The following is a 17,345-nucleotide window of genomic DNA, read 5'->3' on the forward strand; positions in this document are numbered from 1 at the left end:
GGAGAGAAAGAAATTGACGACTCTCTTTCCACGATCACTGACAATACTACTGAGCTAGCATCTGTAGTTAGATTTTTGAAGAAAATGATCCTTCTCCTAATCAAATTAAACGTGTGCAAGCCAGGTTATTTCATTTTTCTAATAGAGTTAACGATCTGTTGTCTCTGAAGTTGAATGACGTTCAGAGGAAGGAAGCTAGTGTGGTTCTTGAAAATCTTTCTGAATTGTCCAGTAAGGTTACCCAATTGTTAACTGGGGAAGTTCCTCCCAAAACTGATCAACCCACCACGGTGAATGTAGGTAGCGAGGAAGAGCCTCCTAAGGGAGAAGTCAATAGGAAAACCGTTGCAGCTCAAACAACCTCTGCCCCATTGGACAACGAGTCTGAACGCCGTACCTCGTTGAATAATGTACGTTCTGAATTAACTTCTTTGCCACTTAAACCTTTACCTACTATGTCACCTGGGTTCAGCAGCTTGCCTCATCCATTAGCAATGTTGCTCAGAGGTATCTCTAAGTTTTCTGTTAATACCACCAGTGAAGTAATTTCATTCTTAAGGTTTTTAGTTCAGTTTCAGGACCATGCTCTTGTTTTTTCTCTTTCTCCATGTCAGATTTTGCAAATCATCTATCCCTATGCAATTGGTATTCTCTCAGACAAAATAGTAAGAGCCATAGCCGAGCAATCATCTATTGAAGACTTCCACGCCCACTTGCTAGCTAACTTCATTCCGGCTAGGGCAAGGTCCTCACTTATTCAGAAGTACTATTATCGTGTACAGCGGTTGGATGAAAACTTGGCAGATTTCATCCAAGATATTAAGTTCTATACTAGGGTGTTTGCTCTTCACTTCCCTGAAGATCAGATTGTACAGGCTATTGTGGAAGGTATTTCACCATCTTAAAGGTCATATTTGTGTTTCGCGGCGTGCCCGCAAATCTTCTCTGAACTTGAAGCATTGGCCGTCTCAGCGGAAGGAGTTAGATACGCCGATTCCTTGCGTGTCGCCAAAGAACCCCCTCCTTCTTTTAGTAATCCTCGGCCTCCACCTCGCCGACCAGTTACACCCCGTAAATGTTATGCGTGCGGGTCGCCTGACCATCTTCGCAATAAATGTCCATTGGTCAAATCTAGTAGGGCAATAAAGGAGCTGGTTCATCACAAGGCTGTTTTAAATGTGGGGCTTTCTCACATATCGCCAAGAATTGCCCAAATTCAAATAGCACCCCCTCCTGCTCAACTTCTGGTGCAACTTCCACCAATGTCACTAATAATAAGTGACTAGCGGCTTCGGCTGAGTCGACTAATTCAGCTTCCCAAGGCTCAGCCCCTGGTAAACGGGTCGAAAATTCAAGGAAAATTCAGTCTTCAAATTCATCTTTTGAATGCCCCAAAGAATGTCTTAGGATTGTGGCGGACTCCCCCGCACCCGTACCTTTTCTCAAAATTGAGTTAAATTACGAACCTGTAACAGCTCTATTAGATTCAGGCAGTGTTTGTTCTGTTATTTCGGCTGAAAGGTATTCAAAATTGAAATCTGTTTGTAAGCTTCCTGACCATTGTTTGTCTGCGGTCCAGTATGTTTCGGCTAATTCATCTCCATTAGAAATTCTAGGTTCTTTAAATGTCAAAATTCGTATTTTTAAATTTACGTGGAAAATTAAATTGTTTGTGGCCAAGCACTTGTCTTGCCCCATTATATTGGGAGCTGACTTCATTTCTCACACCGGTCTAGTGCTCGACCTTCAGAGTAAGTCGTGCACATTCAAATTAGCTTCCAATTGTAAAATCCCCTTGTTAAAGTGTAATTCTGTATCATGTTCCTCTATTTCGCCTACACAGGATGAGATGTTGTTAGACCTTAGACATCTACCTGAGGAGCAGGCTGATAGTATTCGTAAGTCGTGTCAGTCGTTTCCAGAGGTGTTCTCTGATACTCTTGGTGTTAATGACCTTATTGAATACAAAATTGAGGTCACGGATTCGATTCCGGTCCGTTTTCCACCATATAGGCTGTCTCCACCTAAAATGAAGGCTCTGAAAGAAATCACTGATCAAATGTTAAAGGATGGTATTATTCGGCCCTCTAAGTCAGCGTATTCATCACCTATTTTTCTAGTCCCGAAACCCCAAGGTGGCTTCAGGCCTGTCATTGATTTTAGGGCTCTCAATCGGAAGGAGGTGTTACAATCTGTGCCCCTTCCTGACCTTCATTCTTGTTTTTCATGGTTTCGTAAGGCCAAGTTCTTCACCATCTTGGATTTGAATCAGGCTTATAATCAAATTCCCCTAGCTGAAGAGTCTAAACACCTTACAGCGTTTGCCACGGACTGGAATTTGTATGAATACAACCGCGTGCCTTTCGGGCTCCCCACGGGAGCAGCTGTACTTACTAGATTGCTAGATAGGGTCTTCTCCGACATCAAATTCGAGTACTTGTATCACTATCTTGATGACGTCGTCGTATTTTCGGAGACTTTCGAAGAACATCTAGACCATCTGCGAGAAGTTCTCAGTCGCCTTCGTAAGGCTGGGTTAACGGTGAAGTTATCCAAGGTTGCCTTCGCTAAGCCCTCCATGTCATTCCTAGGGCATATTGTGTCGCCTGATGGTGTTGCAGTCGATCATTCTAGAACACAGGCCATCCGTGATTTTAAACCTCCTAAGGACATCAAAGGTATCGCCAGGTTCATTGGTATGGTGAATTTCTTCAGGAAGTTTATTCCTAACTTCGCTAATAGAGCGGCGCCCTTGAACCTTCTTCGTAGGAAAGGCATCCAATTTGAGTGGGGACCTTCTCAACAAGCCGCTTTTGAAGATCTTAAATTAGCTCTCTGTAATGCCCCTGTCCTTGCTATGCCTGATTTCTCGAAGAAATTCATCGTCCAAACCGACGCGTCGTCGTCGGCGGTAGCTGCAGTCCTTCTTCAAGAGACTTAACTAGGGAGGCGACCCATCCCCTATGCATCTAGGACTCTATCGGCTCAAGAAGCCAAGTATTTCATCTATGAGCTCGAAGGTTTGGCAGTCTTATTTGCCTTAGAAAAGTTCCGTCTCTATCTGGAACATGTCAAATTCGACCTGCAAAAGGGATAATCAAGCCTTAAGCTGGGTCTTAGGTAGGCCGTGTCGTACTGGTCGTATAGCCCGTTGGGCCATCCGAATTTCTGCCTTCCAATTCGATGTCAGGCATATCAGGGGTACTGAAAATGTTGTTGCTGATGGACTCAGCCGTATGTTTTCCAACGACGTCGAGACCCATGAACCGGTCGATAGTTCATCACTTCCCGAGTCCATACTATCTGAGGTTAATGCCATCTTAACAGATGCTCCCACGCTCTTTAGGGATATCGAGAAATACCAACGTGAAGATCCGACGCTGGCTCCGATAATGGAAACCCTTTCTTCTGGGGAACACGTCGTCCCTTATGTACTGAGGAATGGTGTTTTATGTTGCCCTCCGAGGCATGATAAGATGATGTAGGTTGTAGTTCCAGCGGTTCATGTACCAATGATCTTCAAGTACTATCATGAGACCCCATTAGGGGGGCATCTATGCATCTTTAAAACTCGTGAGAAGATTCGTGAAAGGTGCATCTGGAAAGGTATGGACGGTGAAATCTGTGAACTAGTAAAGGCTTGTAAATCCTGCTCGCTTAGTAAACCCACCATGCCCACCAAGGTAGGCCTGTTGTCTTCTCATCAAGCGTCGCGCCCTATGGAACGCCTGTATACTGATTATGTAGGACCCTTCCCCCAGTCAAAGGGAAATGCCAACAAGTTCATCTTTGTATGTGTAGATGGTTTTACAAGATTTTCCTGGTTATTTCCGACTAAGCTGGCTACCGCTCAGTCCACCATTACTTGCCTAAATTCTATCTTTGCTTCTTTTGGTCCGTGTCAATATATTGTGTCTGATAATGCTAAGGCTTTCACATCTAATCTATTTCGTAAATTCTGTTTTGACCTGTCCATTTCTCATGTAACAACTTCTGCTTATTACCCTCAACCATCTCTGGCTGAACGGGTTAATCGTAATCTCAGGTCCGCGCTTATTGCCTATCATCATGAAGATCATTCTAGGTGGGACACATCCCTGCATTGGTTAGCTTTTGCTTTGAACTCGGCTGTTCATGAATCACATAAATTTACTCCAGCTTCGTTGATGTTCAGGTTTGTTCCCAACACGCCGCTCTCTAACCTCTGGTCTCTGAGTGACATTCTACCTGAGACAATAGATCCCGATAACATTAAAGATCTTTGGAAGAAGGCTAAAGCCAATCTTAAAGTGTCTCATGAAAAGGTTAGGGAAAGATATGATCGTGGACGGAGACCCACCAATTTGAAGGTAGGCGACCAGGTGATGGTCAAGAATTTTGTTCCCGCGGGCAAGCTTGCCCCCAGATTTCATGGGCCGTGTACTATTCTCGATTTCCTTACTCCCGTTACTTTATTGCTAAGCAATCCAGCCACCGAGAGGATATTTAGGGTTCACCTGTCACAGGTGAAACCGGTGTAATTTCTGTGCTAACTTGCTTCATATAATTCTGAAAGAAATATGAAGGTTATATTTTTTTGAGGGGTTTCACTTTTAAGGCCTTCTGCCCTTTCAATAGTATTCTTTATATTTAAGCATTTTTGTAAACCTTCCCCGATCAGTTAAACTGCCATCCTGTCCTTACCATGGCCATTACCACGCTCCCGTCTCCTGCTAACATAACACACAGTGGCTTGTATATGAAATGAATATCGTCACGCCGCTGGCCCCTCATCCTCTCCACAAAGCCTGTGCCCTCAAAAAATGATGATGGTCCAACAAAATTCTGCCGCCGAGCTTTAATGTTTCAGTGCCCCCGCAGCAGCGCGGCGCCGTACCGCTCCTGAGGCAGGGTATGGGCCCGCCCTTCTCCAGTGAGGCCAACCAGTGTACGGCGAGCCGGAGTCCTCCTCCCGGCCAAGGCTGATGTGTGGCGCACAACCTGTAACTGGCCCGCGACCTGCATGTTCGCCGCGGGCGCGGCGTGCTTCAACTCCACTACCCCTCTCATAGTGCGGGCGAGCGGTATCTCAGGGTACTTGAGGGGTCCGAGCGGCCTTCTCTGGACTTAAGCAGCGGCGGCTGGTCTAGCCTTCAAAGTCATCGGCAACTGATATACTTAATCAGCTACATGGACATTTCACATTAACAATTACCCTTTTTTGGCAATATCTGGTGGACTTAGAAAATTTTTTTCTCAACTTTAAAAACTAAAAGGTTCCTTCTGAATTCAACTTCTACAAGCATAAAGACTTTACATCTAAATTTACTATAATGAATTCTGAAACTGGATCAAACCAAATTTAGAAATTTTTTATAAATGCTTCTGCAATTAATGTCTATATCAACATCATAACTTGGAACTTATTTTGAAACAAAAGATTATGCTCTTCTGTGTTACCCCTTGGAGGAACTTTTGGGGGGGGAGGTCTCTACCGGGTGGTACACCCCCACGCCGCTCACTCAAACCTTGCGCCAGTTGATACTCCTCTACTGGAGGAAGTCTGAATTCTATCTACTGTGTTAATTTTCAAGTTTCTCAGAAGATGTCACTATTTGGAAATTTTGAAGTTTCTAAACTGGGTCGTTTTCGATGTATTTTTGTTTTGCCTGTAGTAAGAAGTGTGGACATTCTCTTCCAGATGGCACTACTGAAGAACTACAATTGTGCACCCTAGTGCGAAGTGAAGGAACTATGTTTTTGGAGAAATTTTGAATTCATAAGTTTGTTCTTTGTTAAATTTCTTTCAGTCATTGTTTAAGTTGGCAATATTAACCCTTTCTTTCCCCTTGTTTTGAATTTACCAATCCCGAATTTCTGGAATTAATTTTCCACCAATAATGTGTTTCTTCTTCATCTTGTGTAGGGGTTTTCTTGGTTAGCCAATAACATTCTTGTGGGAGGGTGTTCTCATTCTTGAAACGCCTCGAACTTTCCGCGAGAGTATATAAACTGCTGATTTTCGGGTCTCGGCGCCACTTCTGTAACATCTTTCAGTGTGTACAGTGCGTAGCAGGGGGCGGGAAGCGCCTCTTTCTTCGGGCAGCAGTTCAACCACAAGGTAATGGCCTTTTAATAACTTCTTTTCTTGCTAGCTCAGCAGTTTAACTCTCGGGGCAGGTCCGAAGCCTTTTCCATGTAACTTTCCTTTAAAATGTAAAGACATTCGGTATCAATTCTATCTGTTTAAACTATAAATTGGGATAGAGAGTGCTTAACCCTCTCGAGCTCCCACTCATATTGCTTTGAGGTGAACTTATTTTTTCAACCGTTTCTTCCATTTCTTCCATTCTAGCGTAATGTAAAATTGTCTTCTCATATAAGTCACCTCTTTAGTATGGGATTAGCCCTTGCATTAACGGCCTAGTGCCAAGTAGGTTTTAAACAAAATGTATTAGGAGTGCAGCTTCGCCTCCTCTCAAATTGGTATTGTCGAGGCCATGTAATATTTCTGTTTCTTCACTTAATAGGCCTCAGTAGGTTGGGTATCTTTTACCCCTGTGTCTATGTCCTTGGAGGACAGCTTGAAAGTCGAGTTTGGTGTGGCCTTTGATAGGCTTAAACTGTGAGAGCGGATTGCTCTTTTGAAATTGATTTTGGGTGCCTCGAGGAGGCTTTATTTTGTAATTGGGAGCAAGTGCTCCTGAACATAATTGGGGTCTTCTGCCCCTTTGTCGAATCTTGTTTTTGGGTAAAGTTGGGCTAATTGCTCAAGAATTGTGAATCCGGGGCTCGAAGCCCAAATCCTGTGAATACTGTAATTGTACATTTGTTGCCTTGCTACACTGTACCTGCCATTCTTGTTATTTCTTGATTTTGCTAAGAAAATATAACCTTGTTAAATTTTATCTTAACTTTAATTTCGTATTTTGAGACCTGTTCACCCCCGCACCTTCTTTCACCTCTGCTGTTCCACAGATACCTCGGAACAATAATAATAAGAATAATAATAATAATAATAATTTTACCAATTACAAAACCCGTTACATCCCCTAGACCGAGCGAGGGACCGCGTGGTTTGGGGGTAAGTAGCTGCCAGCTTGCATTTGGGAGATAGTGAGTTCGAATCCCACTGTCGACAGCCCTGAAGATGGCTTTCAATGGTTTCCCATTTCCACACCAGGAATATGCTGGGGTTGTACCTTAATTAAGGCCACGACCGCTTCCTTCCGACTCCAAGCCATGTCCTATTCCATCGTCGCCGACGAAAAGCAAGTTTAAAATATATACATCCCTGTAGGACAAAGGCCTCCTACCACCCAGTAGGGGTAGCTCAGCTGAACTCGCTGGGTGAGCTAGTCCCTGTGAGTTTGTTTATCCTATTGTGGTAAGTTGCAGGCAATTAAAACATAATAATCACTCATTATCCTTTGTCTTTATTCCAAAAATATCAACCCTAAGCTAGTTCTGACTACTTATTTAATGTTCACATATTTTCACTCGTCCCTGATCCAATTACATTAAAACTGAGAATGATTCTTTCTACTTCATTCTGTGCTGGAAAGGGTGGTGCAGATGCTGATTCGGAATTATTTGATTAGATAGTCACCTATATGGGAAACGATATGGAAAGGAACGTGAGTTTAGAGGGTGATCTCAATTTAACAAATGTAAATTGGAAAGGTAATGCGAACGACAGAATATATGACCAACAAATGGCAAATAAGTTAATCTGGGAAGGACAGCTGAATCAGAAAGTGATGGAACCAACTAGTGTGTCTGTCTGTTAGGTCATCAGCCCAGAGGCTGGTTAGATCCTCAAATAGCACCACCAAAGGCTATGCAATTATACGGAAACCGCGAAAACCAATGGCAGAGCCCAGATGAGGCGTACTAGGCAAGAGGAGGAGTGAGGTAGTTTGCCATTGCTTTCCTCACTGGACCAGAAGGTGCTACTGCAGCACGACTGATCCTATGAGCAACAACTTTCATAACACTCGGACACACTAGTTGTGCTCCGAATGTCATTACTCAGCATCACCCACACCCTAGCAGCTTCCATATCGCCACAGCCATGGATGTGACTGGGACTTCGGCGGAAGCTACACTTTGCTCTGGCCTCTGCCAAGAGACGGATACAAATATACTGCATCCATCAGAAATGGCAACACGCTGGAACCAACTAGAGGGAAGAATATTCTGGACGTGGTAGAGGTAAAATCAGATGAGCTCAGTAGAGAATCCGAAGTAATAAATTGTATTAGTGATCATGAAGCTGTTTTTGTCGTAGTTAAAAATAAATATGATACAGAAGGAAGGCCATAAATGTATGACTAGTAGGCAGTGCCATATGGCTGATAAGATAGGCATTAGGGAGTTTAAAAAAGTTAATATGATCGGTGGGAAGCGTTAAATAAAAATGAATATAGACCGTGGGATGGGTTTAAAGCAATTGTTAAGGAATGTTTAAACAGGTATGTACCTTTAAAGGTGGTAAGGGAAGGTAAAGACCAGCTATATTATAACAAAGAAGTTCACACACTAAGAAGTAGGTGCAGGTTCGAAAGAAGAGTTAGAAATGGTTGTGGAAGTAAGGAGAAATTAAAGGAACTTACTAGGAAACTGATTCCAGCGAAGAAGTCAGCTAAGGATAACAAGATGGCAAGCACAATTAGCAGTCTTACAAATTTTGGTGAAAAATGGAAGGGTATGTATATGTACTTAACGCATAAAGAAGTTCGAAGAAGGACATTCCAGGAATCATTCATTAATTAACAAGGGAAGTGTCTATGCGAGGATCTTCACAAGGCAGAAGTATTCATTCGACAGTTTGTAAAGTTTGCTGGATACAAGTAAAATGTCCAGATAGAGGCGGTGACTAATACTAACGAAGTATTGATATTTACCTATGATTTAAAAAGTCGTGTACAATAATATATAAAAGTTGAAAACTAGAAAAGCGTCTGGAATTGATAATATTTCTGGGAATATACTAAAGACAATGGGTTAAGATATACTACCATATCTGAAATACTTATTTGATTGCTGTTTGCATTAATGAGCTATACCAAATGAATGGAGAGTTGGTATAGTAGCTCCTGAATATAAAGGAAAGGGTGATAGACATAAAGCTGAAAATTACAGACCAGTCAGTTCGACATTTGTTGCATGGAAGCTTTGGGAAAACATTATTTCTGATTATATTAGACTTGCTTGCGAAATTAATAACTGGTTCGATAGGTTCATCAAAAATATTCCACTGAACCTCATATTGTAGCATTCAAGCAAGATATAGCAGATATCTCGTATTTAGGAGGTGAAATGGACTGTATTGCGATTGACCTATCTGAGGCATTTGATGAGACAGATAATGTGAGACTACGTGAAAAAGTGAGTGAAACTGGACTAGAACAAGGAGTGGCTGGGTGGGTGGTTATATTTCTAGAAAATAGAACTCGTAGAATCAGAGTAGGTGAATCTATCTGATCCTGTAATCATTAAGAGAGGAATTGCTCAAGGCAGTGTTATTGGACATTTATGTTTTCATATATACGAGTATTTATACATATATGAGTAAAGAACTGGAATAAGAGATAAGGTTTTTGTGACTGATTCTATCCTGTATAGAGTGATAATTAAGTTACAAGATTGTGAGCAACTGCAAAAAGACCTCGACAATATTATGAGATGGACAGAAGGCAATGATATAATGATAAACGGGGTTAAAAGTCAGGTTGTGAGTTTCACTAATAGGTAAAGTCCTCTCAATGTTAATTATTGCGTTGATGGGGTGAAAGTTCCCTTTGGGGATCATTGTAACTACCTAGGTATTAATATAAGGAAAGATGTTCATTGGAGCAATCACGTAAATATGATTGTAAATAAAGGGTGCTGTAACCGTTCATCACTATGCCATAGGCATGTTAGAAGGTTTATTCAATCATATATGCCGTTTTCCGAAACATTCTGCGACATACAATGACGTAATTAGCAGTTTACGTGCCGAACCGGTATATGAGTTGCGATACGCAGGACCGAAGGGAGCAGTCTTCTGTGCTGTATCGAGAAAAGGATAACGGAACCTTGACATCGCGCTCTCACTTGGTGCGAGAGAGGAGGAGAGATGACGCTACGCGTGGAAATGTAGGTTGTCAGAGAGTGGGGTGAATTAAGGTGTGTTAACCCCCAAGAAATAAAAATCCTTACTGATTCAACACCGCATTCATTGGTGCCAATTCACCATAATTAACTAAAAAGAAGAAGAAAAAGAAGATCTTTGTCTGAGATAATCTATGGAAATTTATAAGTCAGGTCTCATTCGAACCGACGTATGCAATGCTGATACTTTAATAGTGGAACGGTAATTATGCATGTCATATAGTGGTGCGCAGACTGAAGATGACTGCTAAGATCTGGCAACGTGAGGAAAAAAGTGGGAGTCTTGTGAGATGAACCATGAAGCATGAATTTCCGAAAGGACGCTTTTGAGATTATGAACGACCCGCTGATCGTATTGATTTAAAACTAGATCAGTATAAAACAGGGGTCACGAGCTATAATTTGATTACTTTCACGGCCCTGAAAGATTCCGTTTACCGGAGACCAATCTCGATCAGGGGGTGGTCTACAACCACCCCAACCACTCAGCCCAAATACTATAAATAAAACCCCGACCTAGATGCAGTATCCCATTGTAATATGTGCAGCCGCAGTACTTACGTGTCAGTAATGAACTATGGATACCAGTGTATGAAGTGTTGTGTCAAGGAAAAACATATCAGTGCGGTGTAAATACCGCGAAATAAGCCGTATGGTACGAGATAAAGTACAGTGGTGATGAATAGAAGTCTTATTTTAACATTTAATCCTTTAAATGTCGCCGGCTTCAGTGACGGCTTATGATGCAATCATCAGAGAAAGGGCAAACGCATCAGGTTGTTTAAAAGTAATGAGACAGCCGATTACGTTCAGTAATTAATGGTGGCCGATTTAAATGCATTTAAACAGTGAGTGATGCTCAGAAAATTAAAGGTACGGTATTCGTGATAGGAAGAATGTTTGCATACTCCATGGACACTCATGGTAACAATTAGTCAGACTGAGTGATTAATGGGGAAATGGATAGTGATTTATACAAACTTACCACTATTTTGGTTAGTCCATTTGAAGTTATAAGTGGATCCAATCATCAGTAGGTTCTTTGAAAACACATAAACAGTGTTTATTAACTAATTTTCCCATTTTTGCCTGTATGTTCTTGAGTGATCAACGAACCCAAGAATTGGAATCAACGAGAATCGCGCCTAAATGCCTGCATTCATCTCTCCAGGGAACGTCTAGAGATTCCAACAACAGAAGACCACAATTCGGGACATGGACGATATAAGGAAGAAGAGGATCCATGGATTATCTAAGGGTGGAGCTGTCGTCATGAAGGTCTAAAATCCCAGATGTACCCTCGAGACGGCAGCAAACCACATGCAGTATTCGATAAGTACATTTTTTAATATATTAAACCACGAGATTTGCATGCTAGTATCAACTTTTCTTTTTAAATAAAATGTTGTAATTAATAATATTAAATGTAGGGAACACTATACGCGTGTGACTGGGAAAGATTATTTTATTAATTTAATTAGGATTTCTTCTGTGATTTAAAGATAATCACTAATATTTCAGCGGGCTTATTTGCATGAATTAGTACATAGATCCCATCAATTTTTAGTGCGGAAGGATCTTCGTAGTAATTTGAATACAGACTATGTGTTCGCTTCACAGGGTGATTCAGGTATTTTATAAATCCCTTATAATAAATAAATGATCAGTGAATATGTTCAAACCGAGGTGTAATTTGTGAATTATATAGATACGCGAGTGAAATTGAATTAGTTAAATGACTTGTGAGAATAGAGTCTTCTATATAAATGTATAAAATGGATTTGAGATGCAATAGCGTGACGAGGAAGAATATGAAACTTGTGAAATGTTTGAGATGATGGAATGACAAAGAATTAGAACAATAATGGCTGTTGCGATGTATTGAATTAGGCTGTATATGGCCGGAATAATAAGAAATGAGAATTGGCGGATCATAAATAAATGTGTACTTGGAAGCGAGCCAAGATGAGAGGAAAGAAAGAGAGAGAAATAACGAAAGAAAGAAAGAAAGAAATAGAAAGTGTATTTGCTGCCGCAAGGCAGGACACTGGCCATTGTTAGAGAAGGACAGATTTACGATGTAAGGATTTGTCTGGTCCGAGGGGGACTATGTTGTCTCAAAGAGTCTTAAACATTTGCCTTGTAAGCTTTCTTTCATTCACCAATGCAATATCAATCCCATGCTAATGATACATTATGAGTAGCGTTGATAATTTTATAATTCTTCGAAGGACGTATTCCTCCCCATTTTTATGTATCAAATTAGGTTCTGATAGGAGTTTCAGATTTTGTACCTCGGAAGCTGAAGAACGCGGGTTCGACCCGCGTTGGAACTATGGATTTAACCTGGTACTATATGGCTTGACTAGGCCATATCTTCAAGATCTATTGTTTGCTATGTGTTTGATATTTTTCTATGTAATGTATTTATGTATTTCATTATTCGCAAGTGTTTATGGTCATGGTAGGATACCATCGTTGGTTGGTTTGCTTCGAATACACTGACTGACAGAGCAAATGCAACACCAAGAAGGAGTGGTCAGAACTCTATGCCAATTGCAGGGTAGACTGACGTCACTGAGGTATGCTCATGATGTGAAATGCGCCGCTGTGCTGCGCACGTAGCGAACGATAAATGGGACACGGCGATGGCGAATGCCCCACTTCGTACCGTGATTTCTCAGCCGACAGTTATTGTAGAACGTGTTGTCGTGTGCCACAGGACACGTGTATAGCTAAGAATGCCAGGCCGCCGTCAACGGAGGCATTTCCAGCAGACAGACGACTTTACGAGGGGTATGGTAATCGGGCTGAGAAGGGCAGGTTGGTCGCTTCGTCAAATCGCAGCCGATACCCATAGGGATGTGTCCACGGTGCAGCGCCTGTGGCGAAGATGGTTGGCGCAGGGACATGTGGCACGTGCGAGGGGTCCAGGCGCAGCCCGAGTGACGTCAGCACGCGAGGATCAGCGCATCCGCCGCCAAGCGGTGGCAGCCCCGCACGCCACGTCAACCGCCATTCTTCAGCATGTGCAAGACACCCTGGCTGTTCCAATATCGACCAGAACAATTTCCCGTCGATTGGTTGAAGGAGGCCTGCACTCCCGGCGTCCGCTCAGAAGACTACCATTGACTCCACAGCATAGACGTGCACGCCTGGCATGGTGCCGGGCTAGAGCGACTTGGATGAGGGAATGGCGGAACGTCGTGTTCTCCGATGAGTCACGCTTCTGTTCTGTCAGTGATAGTCACCACAGACGAGTGTGGCGTCGGCGTGGAGAAAGGTCAAATCCGGCAGTAACTGTGGAGCGCCCTACCGCTAGACAACGTGGCATCATGGTTTGGGGCGCTATTGCGTATGATTCCACGTCACCTCTAGTGCGTATTCAAGGCACGTTAAATGCCCACCACTACGTGCAGCATGTGCTGCGGCCGGTGGCACTCCCGTACCTTCAGGGGCTGCCCAATGCTCTGTTTCAGCAGGATAATGCCCGCCCACACACTGCTCGCATCTCCCAACAGGCTCTACGAGGTGTACAGATGCTTCCGTGGCCAGCGTACTCTCCGGATCTCTCACCAATCGAACACGTGTGGGATCTCATTGGACGCCGTTTGCAAACTCTGCCCCAGCCTCGTACGGACGACCAACTGTGGCAAATGGTTGACAGAGAATGGAGAACCATCCCTCAGGACACCATCCGCACTCTTATTGACTCTGTACCTCGACGTGTTTCTGCGTGCATCGCCGCTCGCGGTGGTCCTACATCCTACTGAGTCGATGCCGTGCGCATTGTGTAACCTGCATATCGGTTTGAAATAAACATCAATTATTCGTCCGTGCCGTCTCTGTTTTTTCTCCAACTTTCATCCCTTTCGAACCACTCCTTCTTGGTGTTGCATTTGCTCTGTCAGTCAGTGTATAATAGGGTCAGGTAAACCCAGGATACGTGTATGTGTTCAGTATAATATGTAATTGATGTGGTCAAATAGACCATGTGTTTGATATGTGGCGATGCAATCTCGTGCGTGAAAAAATTTTATTAATCAATACGCATAAATTCCATAACCATGACAGTTAACTAATAATATGATTTAATCAGAGAATGCCATCCTGACTTCTGGTCAGTCTATTCAGATAATAGATACCATAGAGTATCATTGTTTAGAAATAAATACATTTGCGTACGTGAAATGTGTACATAGTATCAGTGCACGTTAATGAAGTGATTTAAAGTATGCCAAGCGATAAGCACAAAAGTGAATAAACTGAAAAAGACGTTAAGGCATACTGTATACAAACGATTGCTTTACAATGGATTATTTCTTTTGTTTCGGAGATATCCGTGGAGCAGAAAGAGGTGAAAAAAGGTGCTGGGGTGAATGGGTCTATCTACAATACCAAAATTAACTTAAAATTTGAACTGAAGGTTGTATTTCTTCAAAAACAACAAACTTAACAATTTTTCACTTGGTGAAAATAACAGTGATATCTCAGGTGCAACGCCAAACAAGGGTGGAACACCCCAGAATAGGGAATTTAATCATTTTGGACTTCAAACCCTCGATTTACAAGTTCTGAAAAACAAGCTCAAGTTTACAAAATTTCCAGTTCAAAATGAGCAATAATTTAGTCAAGGGCAGAAATCCCCCGATTCAAGGGCACTTGCCCCACAAATTACAATCTCCAGCCTTCCAGAGGCACCCATCACTATTACCAAAACTTATGAAAGAGGTTACATGCTCTCAATTTCTTACAGCCTACTCAAGGCAACATTACATCCATGTCTTACACTCTCTGGCCTCATAAGGCACAATTTACAAATGGAAATAGTTTTATACAGGGGTATCTAGTACACAACCTACTGGGCCTTTGCGGAAAAAGAACAGGTTAAATAAATGGCCCGAACACAAACTGAATGAAGGCGTACGCTTGCGCTTTTAGATAATGAAATATTAAAACCCTAACAGGACTCTGGGCCCGACGAAACAGGGGCTAGTCCCAAGCTACTGAGGTGACTCGCATGGAAATAAATTTAATATATTACGGTAAGGAAACAGTTACGAAATCATAGTCACCTCAAACCAAGATGAAGGGGAGCTCGAGAGGGTAACTCACTCTCTATCACCGATTTAAAAGACTTTATGAAGTTTTACATTAGCCGAAAGAAAATTTACATTTTAGAACAGTTTTGTTACATAGTTAAGAATTCGGAACTTCCCCTCGGATAAGTCTGCGGAGGTAGCTACAGAAAAGAAAATTTAGGTGGCCATTACCTGGCTGATGAACTGCCTTCCGATGAATGAAGTGTTCCGCCTCCTGCCTTAACACACACACTCAGAAAGACGACGATCAAGAGACAAGGAAACTTGAAAAGCCGGAACTTATATACCCTCAGGGAAGGTTCGAGAGGATTCTGGGCTAATCCGGACACACCCTCTCCTTTTTATTGGCTGAACACAAAAGTTACACTCAAAGCCGAACAAGAAGCCTGTGATAGGCTGAAAATTAATTACAGAAAATTTTCATTGGCCAGATTCAAAACTGGCGGAATGAGACAGAAGTGTTGCAAACCTAGAATTACATAAACAAAACAAATAAAAGTTGAGAAGTTGAGAAAACCTATAAACACAAAATATATTTCAATAACAACTTCCTTTTACCTTGCACCAGAGTGCATTACTATAGTTTTTTGGTAGTGACGTCTGTGGAAAAACGTCCAAACTTCTTGATGTACAGCAAAGACAAAACCAATGGAAATCCAATCAGTTTAGGAAACTTCACAATACCACAATTACTTAATATTTCAATAGTGACATCTTCTGATTAAAGTATCAACTTTATGTAGTAGCAATTTCACATTTTGGTCGGTAGAGGAGTTCATTAGGGCGCTTATTTTGAATGTGCGGAGTTGAGGTGTACCTCCCGGTACATGTAATATTATGGCATTATCTAATGTATTTATCGAATGGTTCTATCAGTTTAATAAAATGTTCAGTAAATATTCTTAACAAAGATTCTTCTCATTTAATAATATTAATGTATTCCTATTACATTATAGAGAACCCTACTTTCGTTATATTTTATGTAGTGCCCATTTTTCTTTTGCGAACATTCCAATACCCATATGCTTCTGAGCTTTAGCCGTTGACGCAATGCAAGTAGGGAGGATAGGACTTCGAATCCCGGGAAGTGATTTCCGAAGGTTCCCATCCAGGAATTATGTATTTGTTTGTGAAACCGAATTATGTAATTGTTGCCCTGATATGCCCGAGATAGGTGCAGTACAAATCTCTGCGCATGGTCATGAGGGTATTTAGGGGTTGTAGTAAGGATTTAAAGTAGAGGGCACATAAGTCTCTGGTAAGACCCCAACTGGAATATGGTTTCAGTGTCTGGGGCGCTCACCAGAATTACTTCATTCGAGAACTACAAAATATCCCATGAAAAGCAGCTCAATTCGTTCTGGGTGATGTTTTACTAAATAGTATCGTTACGAAAATGTTGCGATGTTTTAGGCTAGGAAGACTTGGGAGAAAGGAGACGAGCTGCTGATGGTATGTTCCGAGCTGTCAATGGAGAGTTGGCATAGAATGACATTAGTTGACGAATAAGTTTGTGTGGTGTTTTTAAAAGTAGGAAAGACCTCGGAAAATGTTATGAGATGGACAGCAGGCAATGACATGATGATAAACGGGTTAAAAGTCAGGTTGTGAGTATCGCTAATAGGAAAATTCCTCTCAGTTTTAATTACTGCGTTGATGTGGTGAAAGTTCCTTATGGTTATCACGTTAAGTACCTAGGTGTTAATATAATTTTCCCCAGATCATGTTGGAATTCAAGAGGACAAATTGGGGCAAATATTCATTTATAGGAAGGGGAGTTAAGGATTGGAATAACTTACCAAGGGAGACGTTCAATAAATTTCCAATTTCTTTGAAATCATTTAGGAAAAGGCTAGGAAAGCAAGAGATAGGGAATCTGACACCTGGATGACTGCCCTAAATGCAGATCAATATTGATTGATTGATTGATTGATTGATTGATTGATTGATTGATTGATTGATTGATTGATTGATTGATTGATTGATTGATTGATTGATTGATTGATTGATTGATTGATTGATTGATTGATTGATTGATTGATTGATTGATTGATTGATTGATTGATTGATTGATTGATTGATTGATTGATTGATTGATTGATTGAT

Source organism: Anabrus simplex, chromosome 2 (genome assembly GCF_040414725.1).
Source record: "Anabrus simplex isolate iqAnaSimp1 chromosome 2, ASM4041472v1, whole genome shotgun sequence".
Classification (NCBI taxonomy): Eukaryota; Metazoa; Arthropoda; class Insecta; order Orthoptera; family Tettigoniidae; genus Anabrus; species Anabrus simplex.